Raw genomic sequence first — 6,729 nt, 5'->3', positions numbered from 1 at the left:
AGGAGATGGTGGGTTTTGAGGAAAAAGAGGGACAAAATAACCAGTAAATCTGTAAAGAAAAATTCTACCTAGAACCCTGGTGTGTCACAGGGACTAGATTAGTTAGCCACAGCTGACACCGACACATCCGAGGTTGAAATGTCTGGGTCCTCAGGTCTCTAGATCCTTCTAGCCATCCAAATAAAGAGGGTGAGTTTAATAAAAGAGAGCAGGAGTAATGTGAATGAATCAGACACAAAAGAGTACACACTCTGACTGCATTTTACAAAGAATAAAAACAGGCTAAATTAATCTATGACCTTAGAAATCAGGACAGTGGTTAACACAGGCAGATGGGGGGCGGGGGGGGGGGGGGGAAGGTGGGAAAACACCACAGGAAGAAGGGCTTCTGGGTTGTTGACATGTAATGTCACTTAATCTAAATGTTGGTTATGTGGGCTCTTTCTGTTTGCGAAAATGTACAGTTGTATACTTACACGAGCACTTTTGTGTTTGTGTATTCTGCTTCAGTGAAAATATTTTAAATAAAATGGCAGAGAGATAGATCATATAAACACAAAGTCCTTGCTAGTCAGGCACTGGGTGTGGTAGACAGAAGACAAAAACAAAACGTTCAGGGGCCCCAGCTGACCAGAAGCTCTGGATGTGAAGTCACAAGTTATGTTACTAGATGCAAAGAAAGCAAGCCAGCCTGAGAGCTGGGCTATAATAATGGATGCTCGTATGACTTACAGAGATTCAAAAGTGATTCTTCTGTGATTTCATGTAGCTCCTTGAGCTCTGATCAGAATAATGGGGAATTTTTATGAACATCCTTTCAAAAGAACATTGAGAACCTTAAGGGATTCAGAGAAGAGCAACAGAGATGATTAAAGACATGAGAAACAGACTCTCAAAAAAGGTTAAAATTAATGCATTTTTATTTAAAAATGGGTGTTGGTCCTACCTTGCTAAGTGGTGAGATGACTCCCCAACCCTTTCCTCTAATCCTCTGGTCCCCTCCCTTTTTCCTATGGGCTGGAGGACCTGGCAGAGGCAAGTAAGTCAGCTGGTGCTAATTGATTGAGCAGATATGTCAATGTCATCCTGAAAGAAAAAAAGATGTTCAGTTGTTAAAAGCAGAAGTCAGAATAATTGGGATGGCTTAGCTTGCGTAAGAGATTTCATTGGCCTTAAAATAGCTGAAGAATTTTGAGAAGGGAGTTGATCAGTTACTCTTCACCTCAGACAGAACGAAAGTAAACGATCTTAAAGCACAGATTTCAGCAGGAACCCAGGAAACAGACGAATGAATCACCAGGCCCCAAGGACCCTCAGGAGGAAAAATTGGGCCACTCTGACCAGGTGAGGTTCTTACTAACATCATAATTGTTATTATCTCCTGAGTAATGAGTTCGATTTTATTTATAACAGGGACAATAGCTTACGCTTGTACAGCCTTGGCGTTCTCCTCAAGAGACGCTTTTATGCGCATTTGACTCAACTCAGAACCTGCTTTTGAATCAGTGCCGCCAGAGGGAAAGCGGAGGTTGAGAAGCGGCCCCAGGGCAGCCGGTGGGCAGGCCCTGCAGCCCCGCTGATCCCTGGGGCTGGGAGCTGGGGCAGGCCTGCCAGGCTCGGGGGGAGATGCAGGCAGGGGCTGCCGGCTGTCGCCCATCACCATGGTGACCTCTCAACCGGCAGCTGCTGCAGTCCCCACCCTCGGGAAGGCGTCTGAAGGGCTTGCTTCTGCTGCAAGTCGGGCCAGGGCAGGCCCCTCAGAAGCCTGAAGCCTCAGGAAACCCTGGTCTCTTGCACAGCCTTTCCCGCGGCTCCCAGCAGAATCCAGGGGCCGCTTCAGAGCACGCGCGGCCAGGCCAGCCTGAGAAAGGTCCCCGGGCACCCACATGCTCTAGCCACTGTGTCTCGTCATCCTGGGAAAGTCCAAGGCCTGGAGGAGAAAACACGGTTGGAAAGCATTTTTTTCAAGTGAAAAGGGAATGACGTGGTCTCTTTGGTTGAGGCCAAGACTCAATCCCCTCATATACCTGGCACTGAGTCCATGTCGGAGCTGATGCTGGTGGGGGGCCTTCCGGGGGACCCCTCCAGGCCGGAATCCTGAAGAGCCAGCTGTCCCTTCATCTCAACAACCTGCTGCCCCTTGAGCAGCCCCAGATCCCCAACCCCAACCCCCACCTCAGAGCCCCCTGCACACTCCAGCCCCCCACCCTCTGCAGGGCACCTGCCGCCTGGCACACACAAAGCCCGGCCGGGCCAACGCCCGAGGGAGCCAACAGCTGGCAGGCCATCCCTCAGGCCGGCGCCTGCCCCGCTGGGCCCCAGGGAAGAGGGGGGCTCTTGATGGGGAGCCTCTCTGGCAAGACATCTGCTCCCCTGGCCCCGAGATCTGAGGGGCGGATGCAGCAGCTGGGAGGGGGCAGTCCCTTCTCTGCAGCTGTGCCAAGCGGGTCCCCACCCCACGCCTTTCATGCCTGCTCCTCTCCCCCTCCACCCCCGTCAGCTGGCGTCTCGGGAAGAGAAGTGTCACAAACAAAGCCGTCTGCTGGCAGCCGTCCAGGCGGCCCCGGGGGCCCTGCACCCCCTACCTCAGGCCTCTCCCTCAGCGCAGCTCTGGGCCCTGGCCAGGCCAGGGCAGGGAACTGCCCAGCCTGGTCTGACGCAGATATAGGTGGGCGGGGGGGTGGGGGGTGGGGGTGGGGCTGGGACCACAAGTGGCAGATGAGCGGGGGGGCCCCTGTCACTCCATCACCAGCCGGGAGCCTCCCTGACTGTGGGCGAAGCAGCAGCCCCCCACTCTGATCAGGTCTCCTCTCGCCCTTGGCCAGAGCTCCGACCGAACGGGGAAGCAGGGGGCAGCAGACACAGGCTCAGGAGCGGGGGGAAATTAGTTTGGGGATGAAAACCGACATCAAGGACCCCAACCCGCTTCTATGAGCCTGGCTGGAAGCAAGTAAAAAGCCTGTCATCATCCCCTCATTAGCACAAGGATGTAAAAAACAAGCAAGCAAGCAGTTCTGCCCCTGGCCTTGCCAGAGAGAGCAGTTTATAAACCGGCTGAGGGGCCTAGATTCTTCTGTGGCCCAAGACTGACTTCTCCCCAGGCAACTGCTGGCGATGTCCAGAATAGGAAGCCATGAACTCAGCGGCAGGTAGCGACGGCCATGACCTCCAGGCCCTGTCACTGTGGGGGACCTCATCCCCCCGGGGCCGCTGGGACCCGTGTCCAGTACAAAGTCCTGTCCTGAGGGCCTGAGCAGACAAGGACGCACCTCTGGGCAAGTCCCAGGTCAGGGTACCACAGCAGGGATGGTCACACTCCACTCACAAGCCCCACCCAGGCTGGAGGCGTGGAATCATGTCTGCCCAGTTGTTTCTGGTTTTTGTAGATCATGCTTCTACCTTCCTTCCCACCCTGGTGATTCAGAGATGCATCAGAACGACTCCTAGGCAGAGGAGCTCATGCACTAGGTGAGCGTGGGGCAGGGAGTCCCGTGACACTTCATGCCTCTCACTTCCCCGCGGCCCAGCTGTGCACCCCCAGCTGGGTTCTGAGAAGCTCCAGCCCTGGCGGAGAGTGGGAGGGAGGCCTAGGGAATCGTGAGAATCACACAGAGCTTCCCTCTGCATGGCTCGCGCAAGGATGGTCCTCGAGCAGACCAGGACATCACAGTGCGTCACAGAAGTGCACGCACGTGCGTGTGTGTGTGTGTGCGCATCACATCACAGGAGTATGTGGTGTACAACACAGTGCATCACAGAAGCACACGCATGTGTGTGTGTGTGTGTGTGTGTGTGTGTGTGTGTATCACAGCACATCCCAGGAATATGTGGTGTACATCACAGTGCATCACAGGAGGCTGTGTGTGTGTACATCATTATGCATCACAAGAGCCTGTGTATGTATATCACAGAGCATCACAAGAGCCTATGTGTGCACACGCGCGCGCACACACACACACACACACTGGGGCAAGCATCACTCCCTGCCCAGCTCCTCCTCTATCCCTCCACTCCCCCTTCCTCCCCACCCGCTGCCCTGTCTGCACGCCATCACTGAGGGCCTTGAAGCTCACATCTAATTACTCTGCTCACTATGCTGCCCCGACACTGACGTCATCCGTTGACTCGACTGTTTCCCTCTCTAGCTCTGAGAAGCGACAGCAGCGGCAGTGCCTGTTTGTGGTCGAGGACGGGGTGCACTTGGCGTGAACAGAATCCTCCAGACAGTTCACCAATGCCCTGCTCAGCCATCCATCCCCCAGGCCCTGCCCCAAGGGCCCAATCCAACGTGAGCCAGCCTGGTTTCCTTGACACTTCAGCGGTCTCGGCATCCACACCATAGCAAATGGAACATGTATTTTTAATGAATGAGACAAGCCCCATGCTTTTAATAGGGCAAAAGGGGGAAACACTTAGCCACAGACATGGAATGGGCTTTACTCTCCCGGCAGTTCTTCCAGAGACAAGAGGGTGAGAGGCAATCAAAGCAAAAGAGAGAGGAAACCCATCCTGCATCACCCCATGCAGCCTTCAGCTGTCCTCAGACTCTGCACCTGAGCCCCTGGGAGCCCGGATAAAGGATGCAGAAGGCACGACAGAGGCCCAGGGCACCCACGGAAAGAACAGCACTCTGGGTGCCCATCACGGCACAATCGGATCCACCATTTAACTTCTCTGAAATTGTTTCCCTACAAAATAAACACGCCCTGCCTGCTTCATTGGATGGCTGTGAAGGACAAATGGGATCAGAACCAGGAGAGGGTCAGGCAAGCCCAATGCTCCCTTCCGTGGAAAGGTGAGCCCTCGGAGGCCAGGGCATAGGAAAGGCTAGGAGGGCCCCGAGGAGGTGAGTGGGCCCACCTCCCCCTCCCACCCAGGCTGCTCCTGCCACAGGCTGAAGTGCCCCCCACAGAGATCAAAGGTTGACGTCCTAACCCCCAGCACCTCAGAATGTGGCTGAAGTCTTTAAACAAGTAATCAAGGTCATCGAGGTCAAGTAATCAAGAAGTGCAAACAGGGTCCTGGGGGCGGGCCCCAACCCAATATGCCAGTGTCCTCATAAGGAGAGGAGGCTAGGGCACGGATGCACACAGAGGGAAGACCTGTGAAAGGCTCAGAAGAAGCCAAGGGGGGAGGCCTTAGGAGAAACCAACTTGCCGACACCGCCACCCCTGACCTCCAGCCTCCAGACCTGGGAGGAAATGTATTTCTGTTGTTTAAGCTCCCTGTCTGTGACACTTTGTAACAGTCACCCTGGGAACAGATACAGACCTGACCTTCTGGCCCCAGGTGCTGTCCCACAGCACTGCCGACTCTGCTAAGCACTCAGGATGCCTGGTCACGGCGTGCTCCCATCAGTCAGGCCAGGACGCTCTCAGTGAAAGACGCCCACTGCAGGGGTGATTTCTGTCCCACCACTAAGACATCCGGGAGAGTGTGTCCTGTGTATCTCAGACAAGGTGCCAAAGGGGGTCTCAGATATGTGTCCTCGTGTAGCTGTCAGTATCATCTGGGGAGACTGATCAAAATGCAGACTCCTAAAACAAAACACACAGCTACCAACTGGTGTAATCCAACTCCTGGTCATATACCCGGAGAAAACCATAATTTCAAAAGGTACATGCACCCCAATGTTCACAGCGGCATTATTTACAATAGCCAAGACATGGACACGACCTGAATGTCCATCAACAGAGGAATGGAGAAAGAAGATGTAACACATATACACAATGGAATATTCAGGTCAGTTCAGTGACTCAGTCGTGTCTGACTCTTTGCGACCCCATGGACTGCAGCATGCCAGGCTTCCCTGTCCATCACCAACTCCCGGAGCTTGCTCAAACTCATGGGCATTGAATTGGTGATGCCATCCAACCATCTCATCCTCTGTCATCCCCTTCTCCTCTTGCCTTCAGTCTTTCCTAGCATCGGAGTCTTTTCCAGTGAGTCGGCTCTTCACATCAGCTGGCCAAAGTATTAAAGCTTCAGCACCAGTCCTTCCAAAGAATATTCAGAACTGATCTCCTTTGGGATGGACTGGTTTGATCTCCTTGCAGTCCAAGGGACTCTCTACAGTCTTCTCCAACACCACAGTTCAAAAGCATCAATTCTTCAGCACTCAGCTTTCTTTATAGTCCTCTTCTCACATCCATACATGACCACTGGACAAACCATAGCCTTGACTAGGTGGACCTTTGTTAACACAGTAATGTCTCAGTTTTTTAATGTGCTGTCTAAGTTGGTCACAGCTTTTCTTCCAAGGAGCAAGCATCTTTTAATTTCATGGTTGCAGTCACCATCTACAGTGATTTTGGAGCCCAAGAAAATAAAGTCTGTCACTGTTTCCATTGCTTCCCCATCTATTTGCCATGAAATGATGGGACTGGATGCCATGATCTTAGTTTTTTTAATGCTAAGTTTACTCAGTCATAAAAAAATTTAAATAATGCCATTTGCAGCAACATGGATGGACCTAGAGAGTGTCGTACTAAGTAAATCAGAGAAACACAAATAACAAATATCATATGATATCACTTACATGTGGAATCTAAAAAAATGATACAAATGAACTTATTTACAAAACAGAAACAGGTTCACAGATATGAAAAACAAGCTTATGGTTACCAAAGGGGAAGGAAAGAGGGATAACTTAGGAGTTTGGGATTGAAATATATGCACTATCATATATAAAATAATGACTTGCTGCCCCAGTACTTAATGACGGAGAAG

The 6,729-nt window shown here is 52.3% G+C and overlaps 1 long non-coding RNA gene across 1 annotated transcript; it reads left to right on the top strand.

Moving 5' to 3' along the window:
* The first annotated feature begins 1,211 nt into the window (after positions 1–1,211).
* On the top strand, positions 1,212–5,709 carry LOC122681703. The gene is made up of 3 exons (XR_006337079.1): positions 1,212–1,344; positions 3,387–3,468; positions 4,146–5,709. It is a non-coding gene; the product is annotated as an uncharacterized LOC122681703 (long non-coding RNA).
* The last annotated feature ends 1,020 nt before the right edge of the window (positions 5,710–6,729 follow it).

This window comes from Cervus elaphus, chromosome 23, assembly GCF_910594005.1.
Source record: "Cervus elaphus chromosome 23, mCerEla1.1, whole genome shotgun sequence".
In the NCBI taxonomy this organism is placed as follows: domain Eukaryota; kingdom Metazoa; phylum Chordata; class Mammalia; order Artiodactyla; family Cervidae; genus Cervus; species Cervus elaphus.
Note: the sequence above shows the minus strand (reverse complement) of the source record. Positions and strands in the feature narration are given on the sequence as shown.